Raw genomic sequence first — 23421 nt, 5'->3', positions numbered from 1 at the left:
TAACATCAAATTTTGGATTATAATTGGAAAACTGACCTTTGGAAAATATGTTACCACTGCAGTCCTGAACTGTACTGTAAAATGACAACTTTAAGACATGAAAGAATGACTGCATTATGCGGTTTAGAAAACGCAGCAAAATACAAATAATTATACTCTTTATGCTTCGCTGGAATTCTAAATTAAAAAAACCTTGAGGCTTTCTATGGCCTTCCTCTTGTGAAACCATTCACATTATTTTCAGTCTTCCAACTTCTTGGAAGTGTCTGTCAAACACTTTAAAGTACTTTCAGTAAACCAGATTTGTCCGTCATTACACGGGCAGTCTCCGTAGGCCATTGTGACAGGTAATGTAAATAAAGCTTTTCCTAGAAACATCTCACAGCAAGATTATTTAAGAGCATATAAATGTTTATTTTTTGCTGTTGTTGTTAAACAGCTAGACTTGATTGCAAACATTGACATCAAAAATCCAAAAATGAATTGCAGCAGAAAATGTTGAGAAGCTTCTACAAGATCCACTCTGATGCCTCTCAGCTTCTCTTGGCTCTGTTACTCTTTAGACCTCTGCTACTCCTGCATTTTTGTCAGCAATACAGGCAATTTTAGTTGCTTTTGGTCCATTGCTGTCCTCGCTAGGTCAGTATTTATTAATATGTGTTGCTGTATGCATCTACAGCTTTTTTTGCATTTCTTAACCATCAGGCCAGTCTTGTATCATTAAGCTGAATGGCATTTTCCAATAAAACCTCAAAGATGCCTAGAAAAAAGTCATCCTGTAGGTATATTTTTTTTTGGATTTATCACAAATATTCAATATCTGATGATTTTTTATGACGTGAAAGCTCAATTGCTTCTCATTGGATACATAAAAATTCCTTTTCCACAGAAAAAATTTTTGATTGGTAGATTAATAAATAGTGCTCTACAGAGATAAGCACAGCTATATTGCAGCTGTGTTTAACCCAGCTGTGCTAAACTACCTCCTGATGGATAATGTAGAACTCAGAGCATTTAGCCAAGTATTTATTTCTAAGACATTTGGCTCATTCTCAGTACAGAAAAAGGTAGAGGATTAGAAATACTGCATCTTCCTCAGTTTATTGGTGACTGACAGTTGAAAATAAAATCCCAGAGGATGGAGACAATCACACAAATCAACAGTGAGGGTAAAATATAATTTGAAGAATACCAACACCAGTATGGAATGTCTTAATGGGGGAATGTCCTCTTGGTTGTGTGAATGAAGCCAGCAAAACCCTTCCAAAATTTAAGCCAGATACAAGGATTATCAAACTCAGGCAAAAGTTTGTGCCAAAAATAAAACAAAAAGCCTCCACAATTCTGAGGAGAAGAAAACCCCGTTTTTATTCAAGTACTATTTGTGTTTCAACATAATGTTTTAAGACTAGGCTTATTTAATTATAAATTAAATGCAAACTAAAAATAATCAGATTAAGTGTGTTATTTTTTGAACTAAGCATTCTGAATTGGTTTGTTTCCAGTTTTTTTGGCTTAGTTTTTCATTTTGCTAGGAAAACAAAATAGGTCTCATTACACAGTGACTCAAAATGATCCAACTTAGCCCAACATTTTTGGGGTTGGCCAGAGAAATGAGAAGAATGAAGTATTCACACATCTGTATTTTAGATACCGCTGGTGTAAACTGAAAGTCTGAGTCAAGGCTCACTTGCAGAATGATACGTGAGAATCTTCTGGACAGTCCTACAGCATTTTTTTCACCTTCTTTTTGACAGCCATGTAATAAAGCACGGAAATTAGTGCTTCTTGATGCATGGCAGCCATTCGTGGCTGAACCTCTGGGGTTTGCTACATGTAGTGAAGGTAATCCACTGCAAAAACATTTCTTGTGTCCTAGGAGGAAATGATACAATGACAAAACTGGTTATTTTTCACAGTTTTATGCTGATCATTACTGTTCAATTCAGAATCCATCCTTGCTCTATCCTCCACCCCATCTCCTCAGGGGATGCATTTTGCTACAAAACCACCTCTGCTCTGCTCACCTGCAGAACAACCTCCCTTGGATTCTCGTCTTAGCAGACCAGCTATTTTTCTCTCCTTCTTTTAATTAAAATCTCCACGTCAGTAGCATGTATTAAATCAAGTTCCATTACAAGCCCAACTTTCAAGAGTGAATTTTTTTAAGCAGCTCGTATTTTGTCAAGCCTAATTGCTTTAGTTCTAGGCAATATTAGTTGCAGAACAGCCAGTAATAACCTTTAGTCCTGGCAAATTTTCTCTCTACCAGAACTCAATCACATAACATAAACAGCTATAAAAGGAGGCTTTTTAAAGCTTTATTCATAATGTGTAGCACATGCATGTGGCAATGTATATCAGATCACAACACTGAAGGAAATATGAGATTTATCCATGATGTAAGTTATGCCAACATATAGTAAGTTGAGAGCATTAATTTGAGTTTAGCTACATTAGAAAAGAGAGGGGGGAAAATGACATGCTGCTTTATTAGTGTAGGCTTTCCCAATTTAATATTAAAACCCATTTCTTGCTGCGTGAGTGTAGTTGCTCATGGCACCATGCTTGATGATGCAACCCAGGGTAGGAAAAGCACACCAAGCTGTGTACAGAGAGAACCAAGGTGGTCCATGCAAAGAAACGGACTCTCAGGATTCGTGGGGAGGAACAGAGATTTTAGCTTTTTGGTAGGGTGGAAAAAGAAAGCTGTAGGCCTGGAAACTCAGAATGAAAGTTAGGCTAGCCCCCAGAGCAGCACGTGCCCAGGGGCTGACGGAGCCCCAGCCTCAGACACATACCTGGGAGCATTCCCGAGGTGCACAGGCAATGGAAAAGCCACATGGTGGCCATCCTGGCTGGCTGGGTGTCCCACAGCACCGTCTGCGTTATTCTCAAAAGCCCGCGTGTAATTTATGGGGTGTATTTACAAAATGTCTCTGCCTTAAGCCACTGAATTTGTTAATCCCCAGGGATGAGGATAGAGTCTTCATACGGCAAACACTGCAAGGATTTAGTACCAATTTATTTAACACTTAATCTAGTATATTTTAAGCCAGTCTATTAGAGGAATATGCCTTGCAGGCAGTTTTCAGCCTAACTGGTGGTCGGTGAGAAAGACAGTCTTCTCAAACCCTCCACCACCATGCTGTCCCCTCCTAAAAAATGGCACAGTATCAGAGGGGGAATTTATTCCATTCTGTTATTTCACTGGTTTTGGTTTTATTCACATAATGAGTTACAAAAAAGAGAGAACCAGGGTGAAATAATCTGAAATGTTGCAGTGCACAGGGATGTTACTTTGAGAGCAGTGAGGTAAATATGAAGTAAGTCACTGAGCCCTTAAAACGGAGAAAAGGCTGACACTGAGTTATAACTTGTAGTTCCATACAGTCCAACTCACCTAAGAGCACTATATAATAAAGAATCTGGAAGGTGGTGATAGAACTTTTCTTGTGATTTATAAACTCCTCTAAATCAGAAATACACCATTAATTTCATGAGGACTGGCTGCAGAGAGGCACCAAAGTGAAAAACTGCAGCTCTGGTTTGAGTACAAAAAGGCCAAGATTCTCCAGAAACAGAATCTTCTGTAGGACCCTTACGTGTATCACCAATAAGCTTGCACAGTTCAAGCTGAGTTTTTCCAAAAGGTAATACAATCCTTTTTCAAAGGATCCATTGCCAAGCGCAATTATTTGTGAGCATTTGAGAAGTTCATAGAAACATTATGCATACAAATTCAATTTGAGGAGTTTTAGGAAGTCCAAATTCATTAGGGAAGGCTGATCACAACTGAAAAGCAATTTGTGACTCTGTCCAGCCAATTTATGAATGTTTTGCAAACCTCCAAGGGAAACGCTTTCTTTAGTAGTTACAAGAATTGATCAGTACCCGGTGTTTTGGGGTTTGTAAAAATACTGTACAATTATTTACATTAAGAAAAATATTACTACATAACTGAAAGAAGTTAAACATCCAGGTTATTTTCAAATGAAATATGGTTTTGTCATTCTTAATGTAAAATTTTTCTCCTTGAAACACGTTGCAGTACCTCACTTTTTTCCTGTCTTGTGAAGACTTAGGAATTGGATGTATGAAGCAAGCACTTCTTAAAAAACTTCGAGCATGTTACAATCTTAAAAGCAAGAATTTTTATGAATCTCTGCTGCATAATGGATTTAATTTTGTTAAAAATGTTAACATCAAGGTGTTCAGTTAAAACATTTTTTTCTTCCAAACTGGTTCAAGTCCACAAAGCCTTCCAAACTGAACTTGAGCTGCTTCAATAGGTTTCTCCTGCACTCTCCCAGCCTGTCCCCACAGCGGAGGTGCCCAGCCCTTGGACCATCCTCTTGCTCCTCCTCTGGACTCACTTCCAGCAGCCCCACGCCCTTCTCACATTGGGCTCACAGCGCTGGACACGGCGCTGCAGGCAGGGCCTCACCAGGGCCGAGGGGAGGAGGGGAATTTCCAAAGAGGACACCAGGATTTTGGGAATTTGCTGTATCAGAAGAGAATTTTTGGACTCATTTTTGGGTTAATGCTGGCTGCATACCTGGATTCCTCCACACAGAGGCCCGTGGCTGTCCCAGGAGTCTGGACAGGTGCTCCAGTGCATCCCTGCATCCCGAAATCCATGTCAGTGGGACAGCACCATGTGGAGCAACCCACTGGTTGCAACAGCTCATTCATGAGAATACCACTGAAGGAGTGGGAAAGACACAAACCAGCTACAGGACAGAGCTTTAAAAATATTTTTTCTTCAAATAACCCTTTTCAACATACAGATGGTATTCATACAGAACAGTGATATAAGGTACGGTGTGTGAAAAATAGGAAATAAAGTATTTTCTTTCTGGAAATCTTCTTAAAGAGTTGCTGTGGAGACAAATTTAATTAAATTTCATATCTCTGTTCGGGACTTCATTTCTGTTTGTCAGCTGTTTTTTTTATCTGTAGTAGTTTCTGTTTTAGAAAGAAACACTAAATGTCATTTAAAGATGAATGTACACCTAAATATCATGCTGTTAATAAATGAAATATCCTCTTAAAGTATAGTTTTATATTACCTAACTATACTAATTTCCTGAAGAAGAATGTCAGTAGAATTAGGATTTGTCTGCATACCAGATAACAGGACCCCACAGAGTTCAAAACTATACAGAAAGAGGAGGCTTTATTTGTGTTATTTACATTGCACACTGCCTTAACCTGTAATTACAGAAAAGTTTTCTTTAGCAGAGACCACAGTAAGCGGAAACCACACTGAGCTGTGCCAAGAAAACTGCTGCCTGTTCCAGTTAATTACTAAACGTGTTTCTCCAGTGCAATTTTATCTTTAAGACCAATTTTCAAATTAGCAACTCGGTCTTTTCCTGACACATCGCCTGCGTTATCGGCCCGGGACAGGCCCCACTGCTAAAAGACAAGGACACCGTAAGGGAGGTGAAAGCAGGAGTTTTATCATTTCTGGCTTTCCTAAAGCAGCATTCCTGGCTCCTCAGATCCCTCCTCACAAAGCCCAGTAACGCCAGCTGGGCTCCACGGAGGGCAGGTGGAGCAGGGCACTGAGGGTTGGGTGCAGCCAGTGCGATGCTGGCCTTGGGCTGGGCACATCCACCAGAACCTTTTACATTTCTCAGAGAATGCTGAGGGGATGTCCCATTTGTACTTTCATTCTCTCTGTTGACATCGGCTAAATTGTTTCCACTCTGCTAGGGGGGTTAATAATTCCAAGGTTTAGAGCAGCAAGCTACCTGAAAGGAGAAACTGGAGGAGCTGCAAATAGCTAAAGATAGACCTGGAAAAAAAAGAAAAATGTATTAGCAGACACTGAGAATGTTCCAATAGTGCAAAACTGGAATTCTGGTGTAGGCTTGGACGTTAAAAAGTCCCAGAATACAGAAATGCTTGGATCTGGGCATGCACTGTGATCCTGTTTTCTTATTTCCCTCCTTTAAGGGTATCAGAGAAAGGCCAGGTATTTTGTACAACCACAGAAGGTACTGTGAGTACAGTACAGCAAAGTGTGTAAGTGCAGGTTTAAATCCTCCCAACTGCTCACAATAATACCACATCCATTTGTTGGATCCATAGGATGAGATTAGACTTGATTGCTACAACAAAAGCCAATGTTATTCTATTTCTAAAACTGAAGTTTAATTTTGATTACATTTTCCGAAACTGACAAACTACTGCCATGGACTAATGCACCAGCCTGCTTGCAATTCCAAATCTCAACATGTACACTCCAGCAGGCACATGAACCTGACTTTAAATGCACTTGGACACTGCTATGGAAATACAGAAATAAATAGCAGAAGCAGTGGGAAAACCTATCCTGATGGAAGAAAAATGTTACATCCAGAAGGGAGCGCAGCTAGAAGATACAATTGCAATAACTACAAGTGAAATGGTTCTGTAAGTAGGTATCATGTGGAAAACAAATTAGCAGAACTTGAAAACATCTGGAATAGATATCAACATAAAGCTCAACAATGCATTTGAAAAGCAAACAAGATTCCAGCAGAAATATCATGGAAATTAAAGACTGGAAGCAACACTCAAGTATTGAATCATGGAGGCCTCAATTCAGTTAATATATAGGATTTGTTGGTTTTACTCCATTGCCGTTATCAGTTTGCTATCTATATTTTGTCTAATAAAGTGATATATGAAATCAGTTGACACATTTGTACTGAAGCATGGAAGACTGAGAAAAAGAAAGACCTTGATTAAAATAGTTTACTATTTTTTGAATATTTTACCTGCTGTCTAAGTCTACACATGTCCTTTTAGCAATAATAAGCATTACTGTCATTTTAGCAATAATAAATTGCTAAGTAATATATCAGGAAATAAGGTCAGTTCTTATAGGGCCTGGTCCAAAGTCCATTTGCCTCCTATTAATAATAGGGAATAACAAATAGGGGGAAAAACCCCAACCGGCTTTCTTTCCAGAATGAACTGTGCTTACTGGAAAGACATTCAGTTGAAATGTGAAAAACAGGCTGCATGTTGAAATACACAAAATGCAGAATATGGCATTGTTCTAGGCCAGATGTTTTAAATGTACAAGAAAATAGCCAGTTTGGGGTTAATTTAAATGTCTTCTTACATTGATTCATATTTTTCATAATGTATAATACAATATATTGTCTTAGTATATAAACATCCATACTCTCCTGCAGTTGGAACATGAGAATTTTAGCACCAATTGCATTACCAGGGCACTATTTTACATCTATTAACCATTTCGAAAAGCCAGAAAATCCCCTTACATCACCCCCACTTCCCAGACACATTTCTCAGTAAGTTCTCTGCCTTTTCCTCCCAGTTGCCGTTGCTTGCCCAGTTCCCCACCTCAGGGGGACGGACTCAGAGTCTGAAGGATGAACCCCTTCACAGAATCATAGAATGGCTTGGGTTGGAGAGACCTTAAAGCCACCCCTGTTCCACCCCCTGCCACTGCCCCAGGTTGCTCCAAGCCCTGTCCAACCTGGCCATGAACTCTTCCAGGGATGGGGCAGCCACACCTCTGAGCCATAATCACTCTTTTTTTCAAGAGCAGCCAGGTTTAAAGTACGCTTCCATGCTGAAAAATCCTAATCTAAAAGAGGTGCCTTCTTTGGAAGAGTTTGCCACCGTTTTGAAACTCTGATCAATAATACTCACTGGTAGCAACTGGCACACTCAGAACTTTCGATTTCAACCAACACAAGTATTAGCAAAACCTGGAGCTAAAAGATTGATAAACAGTGACTAAAAGGATTCCGGACTCACCATCATTTTAGATGACTTTGTAGGCATGGGAATACGAAGTAGGATTACCAAAGTAATATTGTAGGTGGTTTAACTAGCCATTTATAAGAACTAATAACCAATAATTATAATAATTAATAAACAGTTGTTTCCTAAACACATCCAGTATGATGTAAAGTTATAAGCACATTGATGGACGTTAACAAGTACTATTATTGCTATTTTTATTATGCTGTACTCTGCAAGGATTGACTTGTAGATGTCTTTAAAAAAGGTCAGCCATTAACTTTTATAAGTAAGTCAAAATTATTAACTTAATGTACAGGTTGACCAATTTTTTTTTTTTTTTCTGGTAAAGCAAAGATCTTTCACTAGAAATAACTGGCAATGACCACAGCTTGTTTTATTGGTATTTTTACAGTGAAACTGAATGCAAGCTGTAAGGCAGCTACCACTCATGGAACACAAAGAAATGATGAAAAGCAGCTATGGAAAGGCAAAAAATCAAGGCCCCAAAACAACTTTGAATCTTCTTTTGCTTTGTTGCCTTTTCAAATACTTGTGTTGTCTTTTGCTGGTTTTTGGTAATTTCTACTCCACCGATGTTTGTGGTCCTTGAAGCAACTTTCTATCCTGCAGCACTGAAGCTGCAGCACTGAAGCTGCACGACTGTGGCTTGGACCTAAGCCCCAGAATTTTCCTGGTAATTTGGCACTGCCTCAGACCTTTTCAGTGTTTCATTTGCCACAGCTTGGCATCTTCATCCCTTGTTTTCTCCATCACTACTGAATTGGTCCTACAGTTTGAAATTAATTACTTGCTCTTTAGAGTGTGCCACAATTCCAAGTAATTTAGCATTAAATCAGAGGCTAATTATACTTTGCAGCCCTGTGAGGGGGCTGAGATGTTTGTAACGGAGCTCGCAAGGAATCACCCATCTCATGGACCCAGCAGGGAAATACTTCCAGGTGAAACACTGATATTTGGCCAAGCAGGAAGGAAGGCCACTCTTTATCTCTCAGTATTACCTTAACACTAAATTAAGCTCATAAAACTAAGATTATGGCCCCACACTTGCAATGAGGAGCTGTTTCAGTTATCCTAAGGCTTTTCTAGAAATTGATATCAAATAAATTGTCCCCAAATACTCCAAGCTCTTTGTTTAAACTACTGTTTACTTACCAGATTGTTTCTGCAGGTATGATTGCATCTGGCACAGAAAGCACCCAGCTAACGTTCTTCAGCAAGGGAAAGCACGTCCTGCAGTCTGCTCTAACCACAGGAGTTTTCACTTAAGCTGTGTCTACTCCAGCTGTGTAGCTTTTGGGGAGTGCAAAGATGCAAACCAGAGGATGTTCTGGACAACGAGCTGATGGAAACGACGGCTGTGTGTAATCTTGGAATTGTTCATTGCTAAAAATATCTGTGTCAAATGTCTGGGCATCACATTCTTTACCAAGAAATGGGTATCTGAGAGAAAAGAATTATGGTTGAATTAGGATAGTAAAAAATCAGCCCACTATCCTGCACTTGGCCTCCCTGATTTGTAGGTGCAAGAGAACAGAGTCCAATTTCTCTACAGAAAATCTTTTACTTCTGATCCTGCTTTGTTTTGGTTTCACATGACAGACACTACTAATTCAGTGAAGGAGTGACCCTTAGACCCTGTTTCTTCTCCCCAGGGGAGCTCCAATCAGTCAGACTCTTCTCTGCCTTCCTTGCTACCAGTGTATTTCAACTGGTTTCCCTAATTTTTTTCTGCTAATTCCCATTTCCTTCGTAATCACAGGCTTTTATGTGACTTGCTGGGCAAGCGATTTTCAGGGGAGCTATAATTGCCACAGGTCTTAAACATTAACCCTGCCAGGTGTCAGTGCTGGGTCTGCTTGTGCATTTGATTAATGATACCAGAGCAAAAAAATTGTTTTTTAATTGACTGTCGTGTTTTTCTTCTTGTTCGAGTGGTCCTGAAACAGTCAGATGATCTGGAACAAAGGTTCCTTGGGAAAAAACACCTGAGATGGCATGCTGAAATATAGGAAATACAAGCTAAACTAATGAAAAGTAGAAGGTCTCAGCAGCCCAAGATGCATTGACCATTTTACATGTGCAGAAATCTCAGCAAGTCTGAACTGTTCCCAGCTTTGCTGCCTTGGATGGATGTTACAGCCCTGGGAGTGGAGACACGACCACAAGCCCTGAATGTGATCTCTCTGCTCCATAAATAAACGTGCACAGAAATGAAATAATAGCAACACAGAATCGCAGGATCACAGAATAGTTTGGGTTGGAAGGGACATTTTAAAGACCCCCCCTGTAGTGAGCAGGGATATCTTCAACCAGACCAGGTCACCTTGATGTTACTCATAAAAGTAGCCTTGATTTATTCATTAACAGGAATGGTGTTTATCTGCTGGGGAAAGCCACACCACTGGCTTTGGCTCTGACAGGGCTCACTGTCACAGGAGGACAAGGAACTCATTTCCCAGCGTAACTTCAAAGGCTCAGTTTACTTGCTGGGAGGGCAGCACACACAGGGCTGAGCTCTCAAGGTGCACAGGGTTTTTTTGGAGCCAACAGACAGAAAGGTCCATATAACTGTTGTTCTTTTTTTAGCACTTTTATGACCAGAAAGCTCATTTTTCTATAAGCTGCTCGAGATGAGGTCCCCTCCTTCAAAAGCTGAAGTATCTGAGCACCCATCAGTTACAAGAAAACAGCTTTAGGATCTCTCCCATAGCCATCAGTTGTAAATAAAGTACAAGGTATAAGCACACACATCTCCACAAGCTACTGCTTGAATCATATAATTTAACAAAAGCTGTTGGAGTTGGATTTAAGTGAACATCTCGAGACAATCTTCAGGCAATCCCAGGAAAATCACTCAGAAGAGCAGTGGTTTAAATCTATTAATGGTTAGGATTCTGTTGAATATGTTAGCAGCTTCTTTTCTTTGTCAGTTGAACATGTGGGATGTTGCTGCTAAATTCCACTGTCCTGTGTGAAAGAGGAGTGGAGGAAAATAAGCACAGGGTATTGCACATGGCCTTGCCACCCTCTTTTTTGGGTGTCTCAACTCTGCCAACTCAGATGAGTAAGTCAAGTCAGCTCAGCTACTGAAGACAATAAGCTGAATTAAATCAGTTGAGGTGAGGTTTTCTTGAAGTCTTCCTTTTCATCGCAGCAGCCCTTGTATTTTAAGTGCTTTAATGACATCTTGCAACCTCTCTGACTTCAAGAAACACGAGTCCAGCTAGCACTCCTGGCCTATCTTCAGAGCTGAAAATTCGTGTTTCTCATGGGTTGTTTTTGGTGAAGACATAAAACTCAGTTTTGCTGCTGGAGTATAAACACTCAGGATAATTCTGGAACACATTTAAGGTTCTAGTTTGTCTGCACTTGTAATGCTTTGTTAACTTCTAGCTTTCAGGACACAATTTCTTCAAAGTTCCTCTTATTGAAAAATCACCCTCCAGGTGACAGAAATCACTCTGGGGGTATAAAAAAATCCACTAAAACAAAACACAATTGAAAAAGAGGACCTAGAATGGAAGCCAGAACTCTATTTCTTAACGATCGCAAGCACTGCAAGCCATTGTTACAATAAGTGTTTGTTTGAGATACAGTTATTATATATTGCCTAAATATTTAAGTTAGCCAAACCTCTGATCAATTGAAACAGAACCTATAGAGGCCAAGAAGCTGGAGCTAAACTATTGGGGGGGATGTGAAGCTGGCACTAGCACTGAAGCAGGAACAGAGGTAGTGGGAGGCACACAAAACCACAAAAAGTGATCTCATGTCTTTAAACTGTCCAAAGAATCATAATAATAAAGCTCTAGATGAGTGTTGAGGGGACACATGCCATTTCAATGAAAATAGAAATAATTTTAAATGACATTTTGAAACATTCCATGGAAATGTATTTGAAATGTAATATGGGGACTCCAATAAAGAATATGCTTTTAATACATTACAGATTATATGTGATCATCAGTTTAAGACTTCCCCTCAACAAGCAGGATAATTCAAGTAGACGTCCAGCCTGTCTCTACAGCTTGTATTGCCATCCTTTCAAATGCAAACTCTGATGTTTCTCCATGGCTGGAGAAACACAGAGAAGGTATGGTTCTAATTTTTCAAACTCCTTTGCAAATAAGCTTAAACATTTTACAGTTAAAAGGACAGAATTTACATTTGCTGTGTCTGGTCAGTTTTAAAATGGTATCTGTTATGAATCATGTTCACTTTTAAAGTTCATTTAACTTGGCTTATGGTTTACTTTAAAAAAAATGTTATGCATCATTTGGATCTGCACTCCCAGCCACTATTAGTAATAATAAAGGCGTGCAGGTTCCATCTGATGGCCTTTGTATAAACTTGGATTTCCATAGGAAAAAACAAACAGGATCCACACAGACGGTAATAAATCCCACAGGCTTGTGCCACTATTGGTGCCAGGAGTTTTAATCAAGGCACAGCCATTACAGCTCTTTCTGCCACCCCTAATGGAGCGTCTGTGTGGATGGGATTAGGGACAGAATCCCTCCAATCTTATTAACCAGAATTGCAGTGTGATTTTTTTGCTTTTGGTCCTAATGAGCAAACGTGCCTGTATGGTGAGATGAAGTCAGAGAGTAACTTTAGTGGGACTAGAAGACTCTCAGCATCTTCTTGTGCTGAGCTCTAGTCTCGGTTCTGCAGCTCCCTTGGTGTTCATTCAGGTTAGCTGAAATAGCTGGGTAACAGCATTCCAGAAAGAGAAGAAATGCAGGATTTATGAAATAACTTGCTTTCAAGGTGGATTAAGGTGCCTCAATTAGCAGAGAGAGCTTCACACAGTGGTGTCACCTCCTCACACCCATTTTTCTTTCCCTGAAGGTTATCCCAAGTGCAGTGGGGGCCACCAGGCTGGAGCCCTGATTTATGTTTGAGGCCTCTTTGCTGCTCTACTTAGGTCATGCCAACACTGCCTCCCAGAAGTCTTCCCCATCCCACTTTAATAAAAAAAGCCCAGCAATACACAGCCAGTGAATTTGCTGACCATGCCAAAGGAGGCAAAGAAGCCTTGACATTATCACCCCCAGTGCTCCAAAAAACACAGGATGAGCCCCTGCCAAAGTCAGATGTGGAAGTCAAGGAACAGAGGGATCCAGAACTCACACTTTCCACACACCTTCATCTCACAACTCCTGTTAGTGTCTCTTTCCCTCACCATTATATATTCCAAAAGAAGAAGGAAAAAAACCCCACAGATGTTTGTCCACAAACGCTTGTAGCAACGCAAGCACTCGCCTTCCGTTCAGGGATGTTCCCTGACAGTTTTGGCATGAGAAAAACAGTTTTCTTGTAATTCCATCTGTCTCATAAATACAATAAAATATCCTTTGAAAAAGCCACCACAAGAAATCTAAACAAGGTTGTAATGAATAACAAAAATCACTTTTTAGCACTGTAGCTTATAACCACAAAGAACAAGCCACATTTTCCTGATGCTTTCCTGATGCCCAATTTGATACGGTCTGCAGAGCAGTTCTTTCTGGCTACTATTATGGTTTTAGCTTCTCTTCTTCCATGCCCTTTCCATCACACATGGATAAGGGACCTTTTCCCCACTGCAAAATACTGGAGCAAGATTGCCCTGCGCTTCCAGCCTCTTCATGAGAAATTTTTTCACTCTTTAAAGCTCTTGACATGCACAGCTACCTGTGCTGTTAAGTCTCGTTAAACAAGTCCATCTTACAAATCCAGGAGTCCAGTACAACGCCCAGTTAGGCAGAAAAGATGACAGTAAATCACCTAAAGAATCACTTCTCTGACATGGGGAGGAGCCGTGAAAGCCCTGGGTCTGATTCCTGGAGCACACGGTTTGGGAAGTGCCTTAAGGCTCCTCCAAGTCAATAGGAGCCTGCAATGAACAACCGGGGTTAGTGCATGATGAAAAGACATCACGAAAAGTTTCACAAAAGAATCACAAAAAGTTCCTCAGGGCCTGTGATCTACTTGTTAAACTTTATAGAGATGTGCCACTAAAGCACCCAGCTGTGGGAGGGCTTGTTCACGAAGTGAATCTGTGACTCTGCTCTGCAGCAAGAGCCTGAATGAGAATTTGCCAGTACCAACCTGGTGAGCTGCTGGGAGCTGCTGGGAATGCAGCCAGACAGGGGACATGGAGCTCAGCTCCCCTGTGGACACCCATCCAGAGGCTGAGTAGTTATTTGGACAAAAAAAATCCAAAAGCCCAGCAGGGCTGCGTGTATGGAGGAGAGCAGGGGGAGAACGACACGCAGATGGACTTAGTTCAAGAGTTATCACTCAGCAAGCCTGTGCTCTGAAGCATAATCAACCCAAAAAAGAGAAAAACCTCAATCCACAGATGGCCAGTGCTAAAGTGTGAAGTATTTCTCTTGTGCCACAATGGTATTTAATAGCAGCACAAATGTTTACCTCAATATTGCCTTTAAAACCAAAGGTATTTATGCACTCTGGAAAACAAACCAGAGAACAGGCAATGCAATCAACTCCATTTACTGAGTACAACAAGGAAGCTTGCCAGGCCTGCCTGAGAAACCCAGAACTTTAATGGGAGTTACCAGCAGTCACCTAATAGAAGTAGGTAATGGCTAATGAATAATCTATTCCATGCATTAAGTACTTCTTTCCATTTTAAAACTGTCTATGAACATATTATTTACTGTCAAATAACTTCTGGACGAGTTTCCTGAAAGCTTTCACAAGCAAAATACATTAGTCAGATGTGCATGGTCCTTGGAATTATTTTTTGTACCATGCTAAAAACAATAATCACAAAATTTTCCCAGAAACAAAGAAGTAGAATTATTTTATTAAAGTTGCTTAGTTTGTTGAATGTTCACACCTCGTTGACTATTCTCACAAAGCAAACAGAGTAGGCAGGAGTTCCCACAACAAAAACCTATTGAGCAAGCATTGTTTACACGCTTTCCTCTGTCACCCTGGAGACGACTCCCTTCACTGCTTGGCCCATCTAGAAGTTGATTAACGTGGTAAATGAAGCCCTTTCACCCCTGTTCCCGGGGCCAAGGCTGCTGGAGCAATTCTGGGGCAGCATGAGAACAACCAGGCAGTGCTGCATCCGCACCCGCCACCGCCTGAGAGCTCGAGGCTGTGACAGGAGGAACATCAACCTGGGGAGCCTCAACTCCCCAGTGGGGCAGCTCACCCAGAATTTGCTCTGGAGCTCACCCAGAAACACGGGGATGCTGCCAGCAATCGTGGGGACTCCTTCCATTGCTATTCCCCGAAGGAACAGGGCAGTGACTGAAGCACCAGCTCTGGAGTGTGGGAAGCAGGCTGGCACTGACAGAGCCCAGCCAAGGACCACAAACAGTTTGCTGTGAGCAGCACCTGGGGGAAATAGGGAGCAATAGTCAGATAAACCCTGGAAGTGTCCAAGGCCAGGCTGGATGGGCTTGGAGCAACCCCTTTGTCATCCAGCTCTTGGGAATCAGAAACTGTTGTGAAAGAAAAATTATTGAGAAAAAAAAAGTAATTTGTCCTCAGATTTCCCACGAAAGTCATTCATCTTCATTTAGGCACTGTAAGAAATCTCAGTGCATCTCCAAATTCTCCATTAAACTTACTCCTGTATTAAAGTGAACATAACTACTTTCAATAATATTTTATTAGGAATAGAAATCCAAGTCTTTCTTCCTTTTATAGCCCTCTATGGTTTGCATTTCAGGTCTTTCTTCCTTTTATAGTCCTCCATGGCACATGAATGAATAGCAGCGAAACGCAAATCCCCACAAAGCTGAGTTATTGGTGTGCTTTGTATATGATGGAAAACAGGACACAAAGAAAGTTTCACGAAGTGTTGACCAGAGCCCAACTTCTGTGTTTATTCAGAGCCTCGGTGAGGGACCACACAGAAGGGAAGTCCAACCCCTTTCCTCACACTTATCCATGGGGCAAGGTGCTACAACCACTGGAAAACTTCTAACAGGGAAAAAGCAGAGCTCTCCTGACCTGGAAAAGAGGTGAGAACAGGACTAAATGTTCTGCTACAATAAGGAATTTGGAGCAGAATAATCTAAGACGCTCTTGAAAAGGGCAGGAAGGCTTGAAGTGGTAGTGGTTGAAACTCAGCCCATAAGCACTACGAGAAGTAAGTACTGCAGAACTAGAGGGTTCCTGAGAAATTCCCAGTTCCCAGAGGAGAGCTGAAGAGTCGTATAGCACACAAGGAGGTCCTAGAACAGAGACTTGGCCTCTGTGCTTTGAGGTTCTGCTCATTTCATCTCCAGCAGGTGCAGAGACCTCAGGAGTAGGGGAGGGACTGAATCCTACAAGAGACAAGTCCCTGTAACTTCTGGAGCCACTGTGGGCACCCCATAAAGCCAGTGAGCACTACCTTGGAGAATGGAGGATTTCTGCCATCCTTAGGCATGGGTGTCCTTAGGGGTCTCCTTGTGCTTTGCTCACCCTCCTCTGTACCAGGTGTAAGAGTCCTCCCTGACCTTTGCTCACACAGGTAGGGCACGAAGAGCTCTGCACTCCCCAAAACGTAGCTATAAAATAGGGTGGGATTGGAACACTGCATTTAACATCCCCTTGTGTCAGTGCCTCTTCTCATGGGAGCTGGAGAGCTCCAGGGTTTGTTAATCCAGGGCACAAAATCTAATAATTGTCTCAATGTCAGGAACATCCAAAACTGTTGCTCAATCTGGAAGTCAAATTAATCAAAATATCCATGATTTGGACAGTTCCACAGCTCCAAATTTCATAAATGCAGCAGCAAAAGAAAAATTCCCAGAGCTTCCATTCCAGCTGAGACACCAGGACAAGGCAGCACAATTGTGCAGACATGTTTTGGAGAAATTTCCATGACCTCTACCTCTACAGGTTTTTTTGGTCTCCTGCTTCTTTTGTGTTACAGACTGCCCAGGCTCCCCAGGGAATGGGCACGGCCCCGAGGCTGCCAGAGCTCCAGGAGCGTTGGGACAGCGCTGCCAGGGATGCCCAGGGTGGGGATGTTTGGATGGCTGTGCAGGGCCAGGGGCTGGACAGGATGATCCTTGTAGCCCAGCTCTGCCTGTTCTGTGATCCTGTGACTATGAAAATACTGAAGGGCTAAGCAGGGCTTATTTTTTATATTAAAAATGCATCCGGTTCCCATTTCTGTCTTCTCTTTAACCTTCAGTATTTGTCTTATTTTAAGCACAGTGCTCAGTAATCACAGGTTGATGGATGTCATCTACTGTAACTTTGTCAAAACCATGAGCCAGAATTTTTGTAAGTCATCAACTTTCTACTGACCTTGGGGAGGATAAGTGGGTTTGGCATCAGCACAAGGTGAGGGTTCCCACAGGCTCTGTGACCTCGGTGTGAGCACAGGTGAGCACAGGGGCACACAAAAGCTGTCAGAACAATGATCACCTAATGACAGGCTCCTGACATGACATTTAGGCACCTAATTAGGGCTTGTCATTTCCAAAAGTGCTCAGCAGCCAGCAGTCTCTGAGTTGTCTGAAGTTCAACTTCACGCCCCTATTTTTAATCTGAATTCAGCCACACACTCTGATTGTGCTGATAAGTACAAAAAATTGTTTTAATGAGAGGACTGGAAGGATGCTGTATTTAGTCACAAGCCCTGTGCAGGGGGAAAGGGGCTACTGTGAAGTCCCTGGAGCAGAGCAGCAGCCAGGGAACCCTGAGCTCCAGAGCTTGCCTAACCCAAACATTAAATGCAAATAAGCACAGAAAGAGAATAACACAAGAAATTACATATCTGAAAGTCATCTCACAACTGTTAGAATTTATTTCAATTCTCCACCATAACTGGGATATGAACCCATTTTTGTTTTGAAAATCCTTCACCTGATAGCATATAATTTTCCTTTTAAAAGATCTAAATGAGGCCCAAAGCAAACAAGACCCCACAATGTACTACTTAACGCCATGTGACAAGAAGAGTCTAAAGACCACAGGACTTGTACCCTCCTCCCTGTGGGGAATTTGTGGGCACTGTCTGTCCTGCTCAATTTTACTGAGCATTACACCGTTCCAAACACTGTTTTTTTGGATCACTTAATGGATTAAAATCTGTCAGCCTTTAGCCGAAAAAAAAAAAAGGAAGAAAAGAGAAAGAAAAGAAAAGGAGTCAAGTGACACATTAGAAGCGCTGTATTGTTGCTAAGTACTTACAGCAGGCTCCCTCTGACAGTCTGTCACAACATAATGGGATGTTCTGTCACAGATGAATCACCTAACACCCTCCTTACAAAGGAGAAGCACTGAATTCGAAGTAACATGACAAGCCATGATTTGCCTCAATCCTCCCAAACACGCTGAGGTGGAATGCAGAAGAGAAAGCCAAGAAGGAAGAGATGGAAGTTTAAGGCAACAAGGCAGTGCTTCAAGACAGCACGTGTTTTTCTCCACCGTGCTTGATGGACATGGCATGACTAAATGGCTAAATATGAGGTTAATTAAAAACAAACAGTTCATTTTTAAAAAGAGTGTTATTGACCAAAAATATTATTTTCTCAGGAGCTTGTTACACAAGCATTATTGACTTGATTGAGCATTATTAGCATGTCAATCACTTCCAGGCTATTTTTATAACCTTGTGTATGTTGTTTTATTGCAACATATACAGATAGAAAAGTAGGTACACACCGTAAAGAGCACTGGAATTCATAATCTCTACCAACAATATCTGTTTTATAGTGTCTGGGGCCATGAGCAGGCTATAGGAAGGCTTTTTCCACTGGAGCAGACACAGGAACTGGATAATCACCTGCTTTAGCATTGCTGGTTTGCTCCCTTGACTGCCCACAGCCAGGGTTGCTCAGCCCCCGAGCCCAAAGCTGTGCTCATTGTCCCATCTGCCCTGCCCAGGGCTAACTGTGGGCAGAGCACAGAGATCCCGGGGCAGGGAAGGAAAGCCAAGTGCCCAGAGCTGCAGCAGCAAAGGTGCCAGCAGTGCCAGGGCAGGTTTCTCCAGAGTTACTCACAGGGAGCTCCTGGACCCTTCCTCTGTCACCAAGAGAAAAAGGGCTGAGTGCTGCCAGGAGCAGGTGTGAAGGAATCTTAGGGTCTCCACCTATTCCCATTCCGTACCTAGACAAATGCAGAGTCTAAATACCCCAAACCAGCCTGTGTTCTGTGTACAGAACAAATGAATGCTGGTAATGGTGACTGCACGAAGCATGTTATTTTCACTGTTATTTGGAAGACAAGAAGGTAGCGAATGTCTGCACCACAGGATGAGTCCTGGATCAGTTTCCAGGGCTGCCTGAATCTTTTATTCATTCAAAAGACCTCAGCAGTGTTGTTCCTTTTCACTTTTACTGAAGGAAATTAACTGCATTTTGTTCTTTACTTGAGGCAGTCAAAAAATCACTGTCAGATTCAAAGTACTGTGAAGAGCTGAAACCCTGAAAAGCACAAGCCAACCAAAGGTCTTTTTGTAAAGTGACACCCATCCATTATAATGCCCTTTGGGCATTCACTGGCTCCAGCAAAAAAAAAAGGGAGATGCGAGCAACATGACTGTTTTCAATTTCAACATTGCTTTGTCTTTTGTCTGTCATGACAAGGGATAAACCACAGCAAGCTGACAGTCCCTTGAAACTCAGCATCACGTGGGACAGTAAATAAAGAAATAAGACAAATTATTTCCTTCTATGAAAACATCTAACCAAGAGATTTGTCAAGCCACCACCATGGTCATGAAGCTCTTGTTTCTTTTTGGCCCTGTATGAAGTCCAAACATCCTGTGCAGTTCCAATATTTATTTGTGTCATGAAGCAAAACTTAAATATTCCTTTTATTTTTACTCTTTTTCAGATCTCGGTCCGAACAAGGTTAGAACTGTTCTTAAAAACAAAACTGAAGGAAAAATATAAGAGGATCCTGAAAAAAATCCTAAAAAGTACCACTCTGTAAGAAAAAACTGGAATTGTTACCTGAAACCATTACTTCAGCAGGTTTGTAGCAGCAAGTCCTCATAGAACCTTTCAAGTGAGTTGGCTGGATTAGTCAAAACAGACATACAATCCAATTAATTTGTGGAGTATTTTAAATTTAAGGAACTTTCTACAAATCGTTTCCTGGGCTGCTTCCATCATAAACCCAGTAAGTCTCACGCTATAAATATGTCTGAATTACTGAGTTTAGGGACTATTCTTACATTCAAAAAAGAGGAAAAGCCCAAACTACAGATGAAAACATCAACAGATGAGCTGATGCAAGACAAGCACCGGACAGTCATGTCTTTGGACATGTCAAGGGAAATAAAAAGACTAACAAAAAATCTTGTGATCTCACTCAAAACAAACCACATTTGATTTTATGTGAGGGTAATGTTTCCAGTTTTATTCTTTGCAGCTCTGCTTCTATATCAAATCTGAGGTCACAAAATATTGTATGTAGATAAAAGCTGTGCTGTCATCACAAGCAACTGCTGGGTATGGGGGCTGAAAAAGCCTAAACCCTGTGGCTCAAGATTTTCTGTTGTCACCAACACCCTGTAAAGTCACTTCCCCTTGTCCTGATATTAAAACTGTATTTCTGTATCAAAGAGAAAATACAGGAAAGGGAAAAAAAAATCTCAAGCCATTTAAGAGTAAATACCTTTGCAATGGCATTCGTGACACCCATCAGGGTAGAGCACATATGCAAAAAAGACAGAAATAGTATTCAGAGGAAATACATTGGCCTGCATCCATTCGTGCGTGTATTTTCCTGCTGGGTTTATACAATTGCTGTAAGGGAATGCAATTAATTTGAGGATCAAAACTGCCGTATTTAAAAAAAATAATACTAATAAACTGCAAGTCATATTTCTGCAGCCATTTCTAAGGTATCACTTTTTCATCATAAGCTTTTCAACAGCTGTGACTCATAAACCATAAACAGTACCAAGAAATTCTCAATGACATTTGATTTATGATGTGTTTGTATCTCTCTCTATAAAAACATTCCTCCTTTACATATCAGCTCAATGAGTTGGACACAGCAAGCACGAGCCTTATATGAAAGGAAATCAGTGATGCAACTAAGACACCTGGCCATGAACTCCAGCTGAACTGGCAGGTCCTCTTTAGTGTCCTAATTAATTATTTAACATGGAATTTGAATCATACTGAACTGCCTGCGTTGTCTTGAGGACAAAGGCTTTGATTTAAACAGTGTACACTCATTTTTTTGTGATCCTGAGACACGATATTCCTAGTTTATGCTGTGTGTCTGATCATATTACATTCCAGAACTATTTTCTTGATGGACTATTTTTAAACTGAAGCACATCCGTTGGCTGCTGACAATTCCACATTTCCCCACAAAAGCAGAAAACAGAGCAAAGCAGTTTTAACGACTTGCATCAGTTCCTTGGATAACTTCAAATCATCGCTCCCTGTCATCACTGCACAATAGGAGCAAATCCTAATGGAGTAATGGGTGCAAACTGAAAGAGTGTAGATTTAATTGGATATTGGAAAGGAATTCCTCCCTGTGAGGGTGGGCAGGCCCTGGCACAGGGTGCCCAGAGCAGCTGGGGCTGCCCCTGGATCCCTGGCAGTGCCCAAGGCCAGGCTGGACACTGGGGCTTGGAGCAGCCTGGGACAGTGGGAGGTGTCCCTGAACATGGCAGGGGTGGAACTGGGGGAGCTGGAAGGTCCCTCCATCCCAAACCAGTCGGGGATTCTGGGATTCTATAATTGTCATTCACGTTCTGGTTTGATTCAGATCTGCTTGTGGGTTTACTCTGTTGTTGTTGTGTTTTCTCTTACTGTGATGTGTTCCCCATCACCATTCACAGCTTGCGAAGGAGTTAAACTTCTTTTTATTCTTTTCCCAAAAACTTTAGTTCCCAAAAAGCTATAAGTTTGGGGCATCTATGGGCATCACTTCACTGTAATATAAACAAGCACTAAATATAATGTGCATTTCACAGGCAAATGGTCGTGTGGGAGTACAAAACTTCTTTTAAAAGGTTTTTATGTATTGAATAATTTGCTGTATTTGAAGCATGCTCAAGGAAATGGTGCAGTACAGAATATCATATGAAATTTAAAATTGTATTCTTTTGGGTACTTAAATGTTGGCCTAAAACACCTGCGAATAAGTGCCTGTGAAAGTCCCCAGATTCCAACAGGCTACACTTTATTTGCAATAGGAAAATCTCAGTTCTGTTTTATGCAATTTGTTACATGCTGCAATGTTTTTCTGAAATGGAAGGAAATTTAAAAACAAAACCACGAAACAGTTGGCTGCTGACATGCCTTGTTCCTTGAGTCACAATAGGATATTCCTTTTTTCCCATTTCAAGAGTAAATCCAGCCAAAAAGGGGAAATGCTTCCTGTGAAAACTTGGGCAGCCATTCAACAATCAAGTGTACACTTAAATAAACTGAAATTTCCATGCAATATAAGTGAATATATAATATGGGTAATATAGGCTGATATAAGAACTTTCATTTATAACATCCATAGGAACAAATAAGGGCTGATACAGGGTTTTCATGTTGCTCTCTAGCAGCTGTTGCTCTAACAACAGAAACTCTTCTCCAACACCACCTAATTGTGAGAATAAAGCCTGAAGGAGCAAATCCTTGACTTCCTCCTTGTGATTTAGAAACCAGAAAGCCAGATAACTTTATTTTCATTTAAAAAAAAACTTCGAAATGAAAATCACTGCTATAGTATGGAACAGCACTTTAAAAAAGCACAAAAAGCCTCACACTAAGGGAGGAAAAAGGTAATTTGAAATATTAGGAAATCCTCTATGCTTATTATTCTGAATGGCTTTTCAATTTCCAAAACATGATGGAAGCAGTTGTTAGCTTTGATTTGTGGCAGTGTCCAGGGAATGAGGTGGTGGAGCCTGAAATCCTGGTGAATGCAATGGAAGCAGAGAACACACATGGTCCAGGTGACCCAGCTGAAGATGTGTCCTGGGTGCAGAGAAAGCCTGGAACCTCCTGCCACTCAGATGTGCCTGACTCCCAGGAACTTGCACCACATGGATAAATAAAACTTTACGGAGAAAAAATCCACTTGGGGAGATAGAGACTGGCTGCAAAAAGGCAACTGCAAGGAAAACAAGGTGAAGTACAAATGGGTGGCCAAACAATAGCATGGCTTAAGGTGTTGGGAAACAAAAGGAGGCAGCGAGAATTGCCAACGGGAGCATGAGCTTGCAAATGATTTTAAGGCAGAGGACTTCAGCCTCTGCCGTAGAGGGAGGCTGCGTTGCAAGATAAAGCAAAGGCACTTCGCAATGGAGAGAAGGCAGCTACCGCGGGCAGTGCTGGGGGAAACTCAGCAAGCGCAGAAAGTTTCTCTCTGCTGTCACTCAGGGTAACGATGCTGAGCAAGAAGCTTGGTGCTCCACGGCAAAGAGAACTCCATCAAACGGGGGAGAAGCCCCAGCAGCCTCACAAAAAGGTGAGGAGATCCAAACCATTCTCAGACCAGACTGAAGGAACAGCAACGAATGTCATGGATTTAAGTTTGTTTGTTTGGGTTTTTTACATTGGCTGTAACATCAGATGTTCAGTGAAGAGCAATGCATTACTGGCTTTAGCATATTCCTCATTCCAAAAGAAGTTATTAAAATAAATGAAAAGCAGAATAAAATGCAACACAAAGAAAAGCTCATCACGATAAAGC

The sequence above is a fragment of the Corvus moneduloides genome, chromosome 11 (assembly GCF_009650955.1).
Source record: "Corvus moneduloides isolate bCorMon1 chromosome 11, bCorMon1.pri, whole genome shotgun sequence".
In the NCBI taxonomy this organism is placed as follows: Eukaryota; Metazoa; Chordata; class Aves; order Passeriformes; family Corvidae; genus Corvus; species Corvus moneduloides.
This window is presented reverse-complemented; position numbering follows the sequence as displayed.